Genomic DNA, 17,170 nt, shown 5'->3' with positions numbered 1-17,170 from the left:
CTGGTGGCGCAGTGGTTGAGAGTCCACCTGCCGATGCAGGGGATGTGGGTTTGTGCCCCGGTCCAGGAGGATCCCACATGCCGCGGAGCGGCTGGGCCCGTCAGCCATGGCCGCTGAGCCTGTGCGTCCGGAGCCTGTGCTCTGCAATGGGAGAGGCCGCCAACAGTAAGAGGCCCGCGTACCGCAAAAAAAAAAAAAAAAGAAGAAGAAATCAGAAAATTACTGAAGACATATGAAAATGAAAACACAACACCACAAAATCTATGGGATGCAGAAAAAGCATTTCTAAGAGGGAAGTTTATCATGATACAGGGCTTTCCCAGGAAACAAGAAAAATCTCAAATAAACAACCTAGCCTACCACCTAAAGGAATTAGAAAAAGATGAACAAAAATAAAGCCCAAAGTCAGCAGAAGGAAGAAAATAATAAAGATCAGAGAGGAAACTGTTTAAAAATAGAGATCAAAAAATGAATAGAAAAGAGCTATGAAATCAAGAGCTGCTTTTTTGAAAAGATAAACAAAATTGATAAACCTTCACCCAGGCTCACCAAGAAGAAAAGTGAGAGGACCCAATTAAACAAGATGAGAAAGAGGAGAAGTAACAACCATACCACAGATGTACAAAAAATCCTGAGAATACTACAAAGAGTTATAAGCCAACAAACTGTACAACCTAGAAAAAGATGGAGAAATTTCGAGAAACATACAACCTGTCAAGTCTGATACAAGATGAAACAGACAATTTGAATAGACGAATCACTAGTAGTGAAATTGAATTTTAAAAAAAACTGCCAGCAAACAATAGTCCATGACCAGGTGGCTTCACAACAGAATTCTACCAACCATATAAAGAAGAAATAACACTTGCCATTCTCAAACTATTCCTAAAAGCAAAAGAGGATGTAACACTCCCAAACTGATTCTCTGTGGCCACCATTACCCTAATACCAAAACCAGACAAACAATGCAAAATAAGAAAATACAGGCCAATATATTTGATGAATATAGACGCAAAAATCCTTAACAAAATATCAGGAAACCAAATCCAACAATAAATGAAAAGGATCACACACCATGATCAAAAGTGATTTATTGCAGGAACACAAGGATGCTTCAATATTCACAAATCAGTCAATGTGACATGCCACATTAAGGAAGGATAAGAATTACATGATTATTTCAATAGACATAGAAAAAGCTCCTGACAAAATGCAACATCCATTCATGATAACAATTCTCATTAAAATGGGTATAGAAGGAACATATCTCAACATAATAAAGGCAATTTATGACAAACCCACTGCTAACATCATTCTCAGTGTGAAAAACTGAAAGCATTTCCTCTAAGGTCAGGAACAAGACAAGGATGTCCACTCTCGCCACTATTATTCAACATAGTTTTGGAAGTCCTAGCCATGGCAATCAGAGAAGAAAAAGAAATAAAAGGAATACATATTGGAAAAAAAAGAAGTAAAACTGTCACTGTTTGCAGATGACATGATACTATACATAGAGAATCCTAAAGATGCCACCAGAAAACTACTAGAGCTAGTCAATGAATTTGGTAAAGTTGCAGGATACAAAATTAATGCACAGAAATCTCTTGCACTCCTATACACTAATAGTGAAAGATCAGAAAGAGAAATTAAGGAAACAATCCCATTCATCATTGCAACAAAAAGAATAAAATACCTAGGAATAAACCTACCTAAGGAGGTAAAAGACTTGTACTCAGAAAACTATAGGACACTGATGAAAGAAATTAAAGATGATACAAACAGATGGAGAGACATACCATGTTCTTAGACTAGAAGAATCAACATTGTAAAAATGACTATACTACCCAAAGCAATCTGCAGATTCAATGCAATTCCTATCAAATTACCAGTGGCATTTTTCACAGAACTAGAACAAAAAAATCTTAAAATTTTTATAGAGACCCAAAAGACCCTAAATAGCCAAAGCAATCTTGAGAAAAAAAAAATGGAGGTGAAGGAATCAGGCTCCCTGACTGCAGACTATACTACAGAGCTACAGTAATCAAGACAGTATGGTACTGGCACAAAAACAGAAATATAGATCAATGGAACAGGATAGAAAACCCAGAGATAAACCCATGCACCTATGGTCAACTAACCTATGACAAAGAAGGCAAGAATATACAATGGAGAAAAGAGAGTCTCTTCATTAAGTGGTACCAGGAAAACTGCACAGCTACATGTAAAAGAATGAAATTAGAACACTCCCTAACACCATACACAAAAATAAACTCAAAATGGACTAAAGACCAGACACTGTAAAACTCTTAGAGGAAAACATAGGCAGAACACTCTCTAACATAAATCACAGCAAGATCTTTTTTGACCCACCTTCTAGAGTAAAGGAGATAAAAACAAAAATAAACAAATGGGACCTAATGAAACTTAAAAGCTTCTGCACAGCAAAGGAAACCTTAAATAAGACGAAAAGACAACCCTCAGAATGGGAGAAAATAATTGCAAACGAATCAGCGGACAAAGGATTAATCTCCAAAATATACAAACAGCTCATGCAGCTCAATATCAAAAAAAAAAAAAAAACAACCCAATCCAAAAATGGACAGAAGACCTAAATAGACATTTCTAAAAAGAAGAGTTACAGATGGCCAAGAGGCACATGAAAAGATGCTCAGCATCACTAATTATTAGAGAAATGCAAATCAAAACCACATGAGGTATCACCTCACACTGGTCAGAATGGCCATCATCAAAAAAATCTACAAACAGTAAGTCCTGGAGAGGGTGCGGAGAAAAGGGAACCCTCTTGCACTGTTGGTGGGAATGTAAATTGATACAGCCACTAAGGAGAACAGTATGGAGGTTCCTTAAAAAACTAAAAATAGAATTACCATATGACCAAGTAATCACACTATTGGTCATCTACCAAGAGAAAACCATAACTCAAAAAGACACATGCATCCCCAATGTTCATTGCAGCTCTATTACAATAGCCAGGTCATGGAAGCAATCTAAATGCCCACTGATAGATGAATGGATAAAGAAGATATCGTACATATACACAATGGAATATTACTCAGCCATCAAAAGGAACAAAACTGGGTCATTTGTAGAGATGTGGATGGACCTAGAGACTGTCATACAAAGTGAAGTAAGTCAGAAAGCAAAAAACAGTATCATATTAACGCATGTATGTGGAATCTAGAAAAATGGTACAGATGAACCTGTCTGCAAGGCAGAAATAGATACACAGACGTAGAGAACAAACGTATGGACACCAAGGGGGGAAAGGGGGGATGGGATGAATTGCGAGATTGGGATTGACATATATACACTAAGTAATATGTATAAAATAGATAACTAATGAGAACCTGCTGTATAGCACAGGGAACTCTATTCTGCTGTACAGCAGAACCTAACACAACAATGTAAAACAACTATACTCCAATTAAAAAAAAAAATCAATGAAGTATATATTTTGGAGAAGGAAAAACTCCATCTCTGCTTTACATGAACAGTAATGGAACAGACTCAAGATGTCCTCAACAATTTTGCCATAAATACGCAGTACAATAAATATAAGTGCATGGAAAATATCCCTAAGTAGCCAACTTTTTCAGTATGCCTAAAACTCATTGCTCAGAAACACTGTTTCTGAAACTTATAACTATTATGCAAATGGCTGTTTACATTTTTCCTGTGTTCATCATATTTCAAAATATTTTTTAAATCACATGGTAATTTACAGAGACATGGTTAAAAATATTTAATGATAAATATCATTGAATGAATGCATTTTAAGCCATGTATTTTGCCTGAAGAGGGCCTTTGCAGCTCATATATCTTTCCTTTCTGCATGCTAGTGAGGTTTATTACTGATTTTTTTATGCATTTGGTTCTACAAGTAAACTGAAGTGCAAAACAGAGGTGAAGCCTCAGCAGCTCAGCACCGGAGTGCAACACTTGAAGAAAAAAATGACAAAGAAAAGCACCCAGACTTACAAAGAGCAAGAAGCAGAACAAAAACACACATAGAACAACAAGCAAACAAAAGAGCTTGGTGGAGTTAGATGGTGTTATCTTCACAGATAACAAAAGTAAAACAAAGAGCAGGCCAAACTAGACAGACAACTTAAGACAAGTTCTGATCTAAAGTGATGAAATAATGGCCTAAAAACAATGAGCATGATTTATAAAGTTAACAGAGAAAATCATAAAAGAAAAAAATCAGCAATAAATATTAAAATACAATTGAAGGGCTTCCCTGGTGGTGCAGTGGTTGAGAGTCCGCCTGCCGATGCAGGGGACACAGGTTCGTGCCCCGGTCCGGGAGGATCCCACATGCCGCGGAGCATTTGGGCCCGTGAGCCATGGCCGCTGAGCCTGCGCGTCCGGAGCCTGTGCTCCGCAACGGGAGAGGCCACAACTGCGAGAGGCCCGCGTACCGAAAAAAAAAAAAAAAAAAAAAAAAAATACAATTGAAGACTAAAATCCAGAAATAGAAGTTACTGCTCTTACGAAGGGGAAAAGAATTGTGGATCTGGGGATGAGGAATCAAGAGTTATGGAAAGATTTATGTCCTGATGCTAACTACAGGGCATTACTCCCAGTCGAGGAATTATAGGTAACAGTAAACACAAATTCAATATTGTTTATCAAATCTACATACATTAATAGCTCTAATTCCATATGCACAAATTTAATCTTGATTGTAAAAAGATAAAATTTCCTCATTATAATATTCCATGTAATCCCTTGATATTTAGTATAAGTTTATTTCAGTCTTTAATATATAAGACCATAGAACACTAAAGATTTGGTGCCAAGATTTAAATAGCATTACTAAAACACCTAGAAAATATCCTATTTTTAAATATTCCTGTTGTCACTGTGTCACTATTTTCTTGAATTTATTGTCCAAGAGTGAAATGGAGCTCTATGATAATTCTCTGGCAGTTTTATACTGAAAGAGAAAGATCATGATGATAAACACTAATATAAATGTTGACATTTAACAAAATGCTGTAAAAGAAAATTTTATTATACTACAGTGGCTACTTACCAATTGATTTCTTAATAACCCAAAAAATAAATGGACCTAACAAAAGTTCCTAAATTACTCTTAGAGAATAGCTGCCATGGATATATCTTCCTTTTAAAGACGATGAAGTTGCTCAACTGCTATCCTTGGCTTCCCATGGATCATGAAAAATCATGAATTCAAGTTTCTCAAGCCCTTTATCCTTGGGTCAAAGGAAATTGAACAGACTCTTGAGGTCATTATTACTTGTTCATTGTTAAGTTTAAAATGTATTCAGAATATGAACAGAGTTTAGCTTAGATAAAAGAGAACATAAATGTATCTACAGAGTCTATAATTTTAAAAATGCTTTAAAGTCATTTAAAATGCAACATCGGACTTATATATATTATTTTCATGCTTAGAATAAAAATCTAATTGCAGAGCATTTATTTTTATGTTTATAAGTGTAATAATGTCAAAATGACTCCTTCGATGTGTTGACCTATAAAATTCTCTTGGCATGTGGTGATGTTCATTAACTGTAAACATTAAGTCTATAGTAAATAACCCATTTCTGCAGTTATTTTTAAAAGGCATCCTAGGACTTCCCTGGTGGCGAAACGGTTAAGAATCCGCCTGCTAATGCAGGGGACACGGGTTTGAGCCCTATTCCGGGAATATCCCACATGCCGCGGAGCTACTAAGCCCGTGCGCCACAACTACTGAGCCTGTGCTCTAGAGCCCGCGAGCCACAACTACTAAGCCTGTGTGCCACAACTACTGAGGCCTGTGAGCCTAGAGCCCGTGCTCCGCAACAAGAGAAGCCACAGCAAAGAGAAGCCCACACACCGCAACGAAGAGTAGCCCCGGCTCGCCGCAACTGGAGAAAGCCCATGAGCAGCAATGAAGACCCAATGCAGCCAAAAATAAATCAATTAATTAAAAAACAAATTAATAAATTAAATTAAAGGCATCCTGATAAAGCCTAAAAGAATTATTTTACCTGTATCTTGCACTGGAATAAAATGTGCAATTAAACTTACCGCTAAATAGTAACAACATCTTTATAAAGATGGTTTGATAAGAAATTCAGGTCAAGAATGCTAGCTAGAAGAGCATTCCATTTGCTTTTGCCAGCATCCTTTTCAGATATTCTGTGCTACAAAAAGACAATGGATGAAAGAAAAGAAGGGGAACAAAGATTCTTTGTAAATATTGGTGCTTAACTCTGTGACGCATATGACTACTCACCCTGAGTACTTTGTAATTTCCTTGTTCAATACTCTGCTTCTTACAGCCTTGTCAGGTTGTAAAATAAAAAGGTTCTCCAGGGTTGCTCTGAACATAAGTTTCTATGTTCTTTTGTACATACTGAATACTGTGCCAGTACTTCTTTGCAATCTATTCATTTTTAGTTTGTCATTTTCTCTCTTACAGTGTTACATTATAGGTTGGGGGGAAAATATCTATGTTATCATTTTTGTACTTTGCAAAATATTAAGAGCCACAGTTTATCAACATCCTAATATTTCCTTAGTGTACCATATCCAAGACACGTTTGGTATTTTAAAATATGTTTTTAAGGAAATCGACATGATTAATATAGCGTTATGTTTGGAGAGGGTGAGTGTTGTAGTGTTACTATCCAAGCTCACTTCTTAAAGAATTTAGCTACTTTTCACATAGTTTTGTTTCTGCAGGGTGACCTAAGAATTAACAAATTTAGTTCTTCCATATTGTGCTTGGTACTGATGTTTGGTTTCAACTGTTATAAAATCAGTGCTGACAATGAGTAAGTTATTCATAATACAGCTTCTCATGAAGTGTGGATGTGACATGAATAATAAATATCCTAGCCCTTTAATAAGGTGCATCTCGGGATCATAACAAAACCCTACATTGTCTCTATAATCCAGCAGAGGTTTACCAAAGTCAAATTAAGACACATAAGAGCACATTCTGCAAGTGTGATTCACAATCCTTAGGAAATGACTATAATTGACTTACAACAAACCAGCTGTACTGAGAACTCAGCAGCCCCAGGTGATTCTAACAGTTGTGCTTGAATAAACCTGTGTGCAAAACACACTATTCTGGAATTTTTTAGATTGTTAGATCCAAAATGTTAAATCCAAAGATGAAAAATGTGGTTAATGGGGAACTTTCAGCACAAAAGACTGGAGAATGATCTTGCTTAGGTAAACATTTATTAAAACACATTAATAAAAATGTCAGGTACTTTTAAAAATCATATAAAGAATTTATAAAGCTACTGTGTGTTTCTAAAAAGGAAGAAAAATTTTTCCCTTTCCTTGTGTAGATCCTGCTTTGTTCAAGCTTTCTCCTTTTTATAAAATTCTGGCATACACATTGTACTGTATCTGAAAATGATAAAGTGTGCCTCTCTGGTACAGCCTTGTCAATTACATATGCCTTGTTTCATTAGCTACAGCTAATTATTAGCCATAGTGTTCGAGGCTATGAATTTAAATTGAGTAAAATGAGTGGTCATTTTTTATGATTTCCTTCTAGTCATTTCAAATTCATCAGACTATTTTTATTACATGTGAAAATACTAAAAGTATAATAACCCAAATCTTTCACTGCCTTAATTCAGCAGCTGAATAAGAGTGTGTATTAAGTGTGACAGAGATAGATGGGATTAACTCGATTTTTTTGCTTGACAGCTTTTGCCCACAACATATGTTCACTGTTATCAGGGTTATTAGAGAGAACACAAACTAATCAGGTGGACAGATTCACAAACAGTGTCCAGAACACATGGTGGCCTCCCATTCCATTAACAAAGAATGTCTGAATCACTTGCAAACATGGTCAAATAATATGAGGATTTGTCATTTTGACTGTGGTTCTTAAAACCATGATTAGAATAACTGTGTTGTCTATGAAGCTTCTGGATTGGAAGGTAAGATACTGGGACATGACCCTATTTGCTATTGTGTCATGAAAAGGGAGAAAAATTACAGGCTCTGTATGTTCTGATATTGATTCAACCATCTAATGTGTTTTACGTTTAAAAATAATTTGTGGTTGAGTTTTATTCTTGAGGCTAAATATCTTAAGGGGAGTTATTGTCAGACACCCACTTTGTTCAAAAGTTTAAAACTTGCAAAGAAAATCAGAATGGAAAAATTATAGCTACATGTTGAATTAAATGAAGGAATTTGGGGATTATAAGGAGAAGATTGCTGGGAAAAGAACTCAGAACTGTGATATTTCCAAGTAAAGAGATCCATCAAGAAACTGGAGCCAACTGCAAGGGCAATGGCTACACAGAAAGCCATCTGGGCTCAGCATTTATTCCACTGACTTTCCTCAGCTTTTAAAAAAGGAGAGGTTTCTCTATAAAAGTGTGGATTCTTGGGTTTGTGACTTTCTCTCACATTCTTTTTTCCTCCATTGAATCCTATTCCTTCAATCAATTTATCATATTCAAGGTTAGAGATAAAGATTACTGAAGTATGAAAAATTCATAGAAAATAGAATTATATGAATTTCAAGTTAAAATAGATCCTATCATGTTACCCAATTAGCTCAGCTAAAGTTTAAAGTACTTGGCAGTCCTTTGCATGTAAAACAGAATACTGTTCAGAAGTGTATGCTTTAGAGACATGCTGTTCAGAACACTGATTGTGATACTTTGTAGATGTGTGAATTTGGACAAGTCATTTAACTTTAATGAGGCCTCAATTTTCTCATCAGGAAAACACAGATAATAATACCAATTAACTAGGGTTGTTAAGAGGATTAAAACAAAACCCATTTTTTTAGAAAATTATTTAATCAAGTGGCTGACACATAGAAGTGCTCCATAAGTGGCATCTATTATATTTATTTTCTTGGTTACTTCCATTTTGAATTTTCAGGCCAGCCTCTAGTCTCCAATCTTGGGGGAAACTATTCCCATTAGTTCTATTTCTAAGGACTAGGTTCAGTTGCTCTCTTTTTCATCTCCTCATTCAGAAATAGTGTCTTTTTCTGCCCTTGACAGAGCTTCTCTTTGACCACAACTTGAAACTGTATTTTATCAATCACCTGAACAGAGAACTACTTCAGCCTCCTACCATTTCCCCTAGCCCCATAACTGGGAGTATTAACATAATTGCATTCAAATTCATTCTGCCCACCCCAGAGAAGAGGTATCTCCCTCCTGCTGGTCCATAGTTACCTTCACAGACTCTCCTATGAACCCCACTTTATTCCATTTATATAATTATCTCATGCCTTCCTTTATCTTTTCCCCTTCGTTTTTTCTTTCTCTAGATTGCCTTTTATCCCCATCAATCTATAAACATGTTTCAGTGTATATTATCTTAAGAAAAAAAAAAAATCCTCCTTCAACCCCAAGGCTTCCTCTGGTCTCCTCCATTCACATCCAAGAGTCTTGAATGTAATCACCCTGCTGTTCCTATTTTCTCACTCTTATTCTTTTACTAAGTATAAAATCTTGTTACTGACCACACTTCTCCATTAAAATTGTTCTTCCCCTGGTCAGCAATGACCTCTTATTTGTAAAGACCAATAAACACTTTTCAGATTTATTTCCAACATTTAAAAATGTTGATCATCCTCTCCTGGAATTCTCCTCTCTAAGTATCTAACAGCATCACCTCTCATCCTCCTCCTACCTCTCCGGGTACTCAGTGAAATCCGTAAGATCCCTTCCATCTGCCTGTTTCTGCATAGTAATTATTCTACCTTCAGTTTTCTTTCATTCAATAGAAGCACACTTGGTCTGACACATACCCACGATAATCCTCTATGTCTCCAGCTCAGCATTTTGTTCAAGCTGTTGGCCCATATAATCACCCCCTAAAGACTACTTGGACAGCATGTCAAACATAACTTGGCCAGAACAACATTATATGACCCTCCCCCACAACTTACAAATCTTAATTCTCTATCTTGGAGATTTACCCCATCATATTGCCATTTTCTCAAGAGGTTTAAACATCATTTTAGATTTCTCACTTTCTCCTACATTCACTCCAATTCAACGTTTTGTCAAATCTACCTTTGATATACTTAACAGTGTATTTTCCTTCTCTGCTATCCCTGCCCTATGTTAAACCCTCATCTTTTCTTACCTGGATTCCCTATTTATCTTTCCTTCTCCTCGCCTTCCTTTCCTCTCTTCTCAGTCTACTTCCTACACTGCCACAAAAGTGCTTATTCTAAAGTATAAATCAGATCATATCATTCTCTTAAATCATTCCAAGTCTTTCCACTACCTTCAGGATAAACTTTCTACCATAGCTCTTATTGCTCTGAATTTTATTTATTTGTCTTACTCACTAGATTATGAGATTCTCCAAGAAGAAAACGTGTGATACGCTATCTGCTGCACAGGTCCCCTCACCTGATGCATATTCAGCACTCTATAAAAAGTCATCAAAATAGCTTCCAAACAGTCAGCTTAGTTCATGTTCCTTGATCTCTATCCTCATTCCCTCCTAGCATCGTCACTGAATCATTTTGTTGAGATGTGTATACTGGACTCTTCTCTCCATCTTTGCTTTTCCTATTTTTCTTTCCTATCCTTGTTTTTCAGGTTTTTCCAATAGGTAATTTAACTAAATATATGCATTATGGAAATCTCTACTTCTCCTTTCTGTGAGTTCTGATTTTGACATTCCTTACTGAACCCTAGTGTTACTAATTACAGGCTCTTAGCTATTCAAAACATCAGTACATCAGTAGCACAACCTGGTTGTCTTGGAGATAGCATTCATTTCAAATACAGCTCACTACATGTCTCTCAAGAAGTTACTAATTTAAATGCCCTATGACATGTTACACTGAATTGATATATTGTCGGGAAATTACAGCATTGATTTCTCTTAAAGCATGAGATGTAACTAAGGCCTAACATTCTTATATTTCTTTCCCTTTGAGAGGTTATCTCTAAATCTATGGTATCTATTTAGAAAGAAGAGTGTTTGCTGCTGGCCAGAACCATTTAAAAAGTATTCCTCATACTCACAAACAAGGTTAATTCTAAGTGAAAATATACCACAAAACATGGAACTAACAGTTACAAATTTAACGTAGACATTTCATAGACTGGGGTATCATAGAAGCCTTTTCCTCTGTATAGAAATTATTTTTTGTGTTTTTGTTTTTAAAAAGGACATTGCTTTAGGGCAATGATAATAAATAACATTTATAAATGTCATATACTAGATGGCTAGTATAATTACAAAGTTTTTGTAAATTATAATCTCAAAAGATCACCATTTTTTTTTCCTTTGGAATCAAAATTAATCAGAGGGTCTTTAAGTTGATGAGGTTTAAAATATACCAGGAGAAATTCCAAATATTGTTGCAAACATACCAGTGATGTGTTCAACCAAACCGAATTTTGAGCTTTATAAACTGACACTGAAATATTTTTTCCTTATAAAATTAAATTCAGGACCACTGAGATTCAACTGAGATTGTAATCAAGAACAACTCTTCAGAGTGACTTCAGCAACATGACTGAATAACAAATCCCTCATTTGTATCCACCGCTCAACAATAATAATTTGGCATCCAACCACAAACAAAAGTGCATTTGTGGGAGCTACGGGATACAGCACCATACATCAAAAGGCCTGGTGTCTTGCTCACCCATGTGTAGGAGAGTAGGCATACAGACCTTGGTCCTGGTGACAGACACTGCAGTGACCTATGAACCAGCTCCAGCCCCTTTTGGCAATGGTCTGGGAGCCCCTGGAGAACACCGTTTTAAACATTCACCCACAGACAAGTGAAGATTTAGGGAAGTCCAAGTTTCCAATGGAGAAGTTCCAGCACAAAATTGGAGTAAAAGAATGTAAATTTGGATACGTTGGAGATGTCAGCCCCACTCAAGACAACATAGTTCAATGCCAAGAGAGATTTTCTCAGCCTGTGATTTCTCCCATGGGGGAAAGTGAGAACACGTGAGTGAGTGCCTAGCTTCTCTGGCTGCGCAGGACATTGCCAAAGAGACCTATTTCTCTCTCACCCATCCAGAGTACTGAGTCATGAGCTGCATGACTGGGGAGCAGGAAAAGCCTGGGAAAGCTGCAGATAGGGCTCTTGAAGCACATTAAAGGAATGCAGATCCTACTAACTGTATTGAGGACTCCTTCCAGAAGCCCACTCCTTCCAGAAGCCCACTGTGGACACCGTGCATGCAGATCCCCCCAATTGGTCCACGGGCACCCAAGCATCTGCGTATCTCAGGCACAAACACCCCAACCCTGTGGCTGGCTCACTGTGTGCACTTCTGATGGCAGCAAAAGCAGTCTTTAGCAGGTAGATGGCTAGTGGATACACACAGAAAGCTGGACCAAACGTGTGAGCCAGGGAGAGACCACAAACTTGGGCTTTAGCTCTACCCTTGGAAAAGCAAAAAGGAGGCTCTCAGCACCCAGCCTGGTATGTTGCAGAACTGAGAGTAGGCGTACAATCTTAAGAATTCTACCACAGAAGGGAGTAGGAAGTGTGGAGCAGGCATAAAAGATCTGAGAAAGCCTCAGTATCCCTAGCAGCACTTATGAAATGTATGTCTCTCCCAAAGTCAATTAGTAAATATTGGAGGAGGTGGCTGCTACTACTTAGGAATAAATTTAACCGAGAAGTGAAGGATATGTACACTGAAAACTACAAGACTTGGATGAAAGAAATGGAAGAAGACACACATAAATGGAGAGACACTGTGTTCATGGATTGGAAGACTTAATATTGCTAAAATGTCCATACTATTCAAAGCCATCTATAGATTCTATGCAATCCGTATCAAAATTCCACTGTCACTTTTCACAGAAATAGAAAATACTATCCTAAAATCTGTATAGAACCACAAAAGAGCCCAAATAGCCAAAGCAATCCTGAGAAAGAACAAAGCCAGAGGTATCACATTTCCTTATTTCGAAACATACTACAAAGGTATAAATATTAATAAAAACAGAATAGTACTGGCATAAAAATAGATACATAGATGAATAGAACAGAATCAAGAGCCCCAGAAATAAACTATCATATATGCAGCCAACAAATATTTGACAAGGGAGTCTAGAATACACTGTGGGGAAAGGATAGTCTCTTCAATGAACAGTGCTGGGAAAACTGAATAATTACATGCCAAAGAATGAAACTGGATTCTTGTCTTACACCATTCACAAAAATTTACTTGAAGTAGATTAAAAACTTAAACACAAGACCTGGAACCATAAAACTCCTAGAAGAAAACCTAGGGTAAATCTCCTGGACATTGATCTTGGCCAATTTTTTTTTTAGATATGACACCAAAAGCACAAGCAACAAAAGCAAAAATAACTAAGTGGCACTACATCAAATGAAAAACTTCTAAACAACAAAAGAAATATCAAAACAATGAAAAGGTAACCTATGGAATGGGAGAAAATTTTATATATTACATATAAGGGGTTAATATTTGAAATACATATATAAGGAATTCATACAACCCTACAGCAAAGAAACAAACAATCCAATTTAAAAATGGGCAGAGAAACTGAATGAGCTTTTTTTTTCCCAAAGAAGATATAGAAATGGTTAACAGGTTCAAAAAGAGATGTTTAACATCACTTATTAGAGAAATATAAATCAAAAACTATAGTAAGATATCACCACACATCTGCTGGAATGGCTATGATGAAAAAGACAGGAAATAATAAGTGTTGGTGAGGATTTAGAAGGAACCCTTTTACATTGTTGGTGGTTTTCAATAGACAACTACTGAAAACACAATAGTGGTTCCTCAAAAAATTAAAAGTAGACCTGCATATGATCCAGTAATTCCATTTCTTGGTATATACCCAAAGGAAATGAAATCAGGATCTCAAAGAGACATCTGTACTCCCGTGTTCACTGCAGCATTATTCACTATAGCCAAGATATGGAAACAGCCTTGGTGTCCACCTACAGATAAACGGATAAAGAAGAATGGTACGCGCGCGCACACACACACACAGTGGAATACAATTCAATCATTAGAAAGAATAAAATCATGCCATTTGCAACATGGATGGACCTCAAATGTATCATGCTAAGTCAGTCTTAGGAAGAAAAATATAATATCACATAAGTGTGGGATCTAAAAAAATGCTGAACTCATAGAAACAGAGAAGGAAGGAAATGGAGAGGTGCTGGTCAAAGGGTACAAACTTCCAGTTATAAGATTAATAAGTTCTAGGGATCAAATCTACAACATAGTGACTATGGCTAACAATACTATATTAAATACTTGAAAGTTGCTAAGAGTAGATCTTACATTTTCTCACTTCACATAAGAAATGGTAATCATGTGAGGGGATGGAGGGGTTAACTAACCCTAGCATAGTAATCATTTCACAATATATAAGTGTCTCAAATCATCACCTTGTACACCTTGAACTTACACAACGTTATGTATCAATTCTATCTCAAAAAAGCTGAATAAAAGAGAATAATGGAATTTTCCCTTGAGATACTAAAATAACATGCATTTTGTTCAGATGAATGTGTTCTAAAAGCCAAGTACACATCTTGTTCTTTATGTGAGGCCATGTCAATACCTGAGGTCTATAGTTAATCAGTGTAAGTTGTCATCATTTCTCCTCTCCCGTTGTGGAGCACAGGCTCCGGACGCGCAGGCTCAGCGGCCATGGCTCACGGGCCCAGCCGCTCCGCGGCATGTGGGATCTTCCCAGACTGGGGCACGAACCCGTGTCCCCTGCATCAGCAGGCGGACTCTCAACCACTGCGCCACCAGGGAAGCCCTGTACAGTGAATTTTAATGACATATTTAACTTTAAAGTTCTAGTCCTTTAGCACAATCATAGCAAAAAAAAATTTTTTTTTCATTTTGCCAAATAAAGAGAGGTCATTCTTGGTACTATTAAATTAATTACAGGTGTTCTTCGTGTGTGTACATGTGTGGAAATATACAGACATGCATAATATGGGGGACTGCAATAAGAATGATAATACAGTTGATGGAAAGGTAAATACTGCATGAATATTTGTTACCTGGTTACCCAATATCCCCCCAAATTGCCCCATCCACCCCAAGTTGCCCAACTGCACTAAATCATTTAGGCTTTTTTATAATTACGAGAAATATAATACATGGGAAGAATAGCTTAAAATTTATAGTATTTTAAAATTTATAGTAATTTAAAACTGTAAAACTGCTTTTAGAGGTACTATCTCTAGTGTAGCTCTAAATAGCCCTTCAAGGTACTTCACAAAGATATCATCTGTGGTTTTATAATTGGAGAAAATGGTGAATTAGAACAGACCCATTATTTGATCAAAGTCATATGGCTAGAGAGTTCCACAGCACAAGCCCTATAAAACAATATTTTTTCAGTTTCCACAAATATAAATTAAAAGATCATAATTCTACAAACTCAAAAACTAAATGGCTTATATAACCATAAAAAACTTGATCCCTACTATAGCTTCAAAATCTACTTTTTCCTAGAAGAGCTTGCTGTAGCAATATGATATCTGAATAATTATTTTCAAAATATATCTTAATCTCTAAACTAAAAAGTGGATAAAGAATATATATAAGCAATTAATAAAAAAGGAATACAAATAACTTATTAGCATTATAAAAATGTTTAACTTCACATACTAAAAAAAGAAATGTAAATTTAAATAAAAGAGCCAATGTGTTAGTAAGGTTTCGTAGAAACATGCACTCCTATATAGGACTGATGAAATTTCAAATTAATAAGAACCTTTGTGCAGGCCAATTTGACAATAATTTAAAGAAAATAACACACATGTATTCCTTTTGAGTCAGAAATCCAACATATCAGCATTTATCCTAAGAAAAAAAATCATGTATGTATGCAAAGATTTAGCTTCAAATGTAATCTTAGCTTTACTGTTCATGATGACACAAAAATATGAAACAACCCAAGAATCCAATAATAGAATATCACCCAATTAGTTATTTAATAGTATAGCATTACAGACATTAAAATATGTTGTAGGAGAATAAATAATGCCATTGGAAACATTTATGCTACTTAGTATACTTAATAAAGAAGAAGACTGAAATTGTATGTATAATATGATCCCAATTTGGAGACAATATAGTTTTGTAACTAAAACCCCAGTTTAGAGTGGGATAAATGAACTCCAGTTTGGGCTGTATCATTTACTGTTTGTGTAACCCTTAGAATGTTACTTTAACCTTCCTGAAACTTAGTTCACTATAAAATGGGCTTAAGAAACTTCCAAATTTGCAAGGCTTTTGTTAAGATTTCAATGAGACAATCACATAGGCTTTTAGCACAATGCATGGATATAGTAAATGTTCAATAAATGTTAATTATTATCATACTTCTTATTATGTAACATGCATATTTCATGTCACATTTTATATTATCTGTTTTATATTATATGCATATAATATGTATATATTATGTTAAATATATGTTTCTGACCGAACATTCATCAAAATTTTTCAAGTGATGGTTTCTTAGTGGTGGGGTGTGGACAGTTACTTTGTTTATTCCTGGATTTTCCTTCAGTGGATTAATACAACTTCCATAATAAGAAAAAAAAAATTACATAGGTCAGGTTAGGCTAGGGGTTGTAGCAGTAATGTTCAAACCCTGAAATCTCACTGGCTTAATTCTCACTTCTGCAGGTGGCTCTCCAGGGAAGCACATGCCAAGCAGTGATAAGAGTATGTTTACAGCATGAAGTTGCATGTGCCTTCTAGATCTCCATCAAGGGGAAGTAAGCCAGAGGGCCCTCTGTGGCTTTTACTGCCTCAACCTAGAGGAGATACATGTCCCTTCTACTCTTAATCCATTGGCCAAATGAATCATTTGGTCCTTCCCATCTGCAAGAGGGCTGGAAAGTGTGGGGCAGCACGTGGATATGTGATAAGGACTAAATGTCTCTACCACAAAAAGTGATAACTAAATGAAACCTAATAAATGTTTTACTACATTCAGAAGTGTTTTTCAGGAGTTCACTTGGCAATTTTGAGTTCTCTAATATTTTGAATAGAGTACAAATTACAACATCTTTTTAACTTTTTCCCTAGACAGGCCTTCACTAATGGCTATGACTGGAGAACACTGAGTTAAACTGGCCCCCAAGAGAGACTTCGAGTCAATAAACATCTCTGGC

The sequence above is a fragment of the Neophocaena asiaeorientalis genome, unplaced genomic scaffold (assembly GCF_003031525.2).
Source record: "Neophocaena asiaeorientalis asiaeorientalis breed wild unplaced genomic scaffold, Neophocaena_asiaeorientalis_V1.1 scaffold149, whole genome shotgun sequence".
NCBI classification, from domain to species: domain Eukaryota; kingdom Metazoa; phylum Chordata; class Mammalia; order Artiodactyla; family Phocoenidae; genus Neophocaena; species Neophocaena asiaeorientalis.
Note: the sequence above shows the minus strand (reverse complement) of the source record.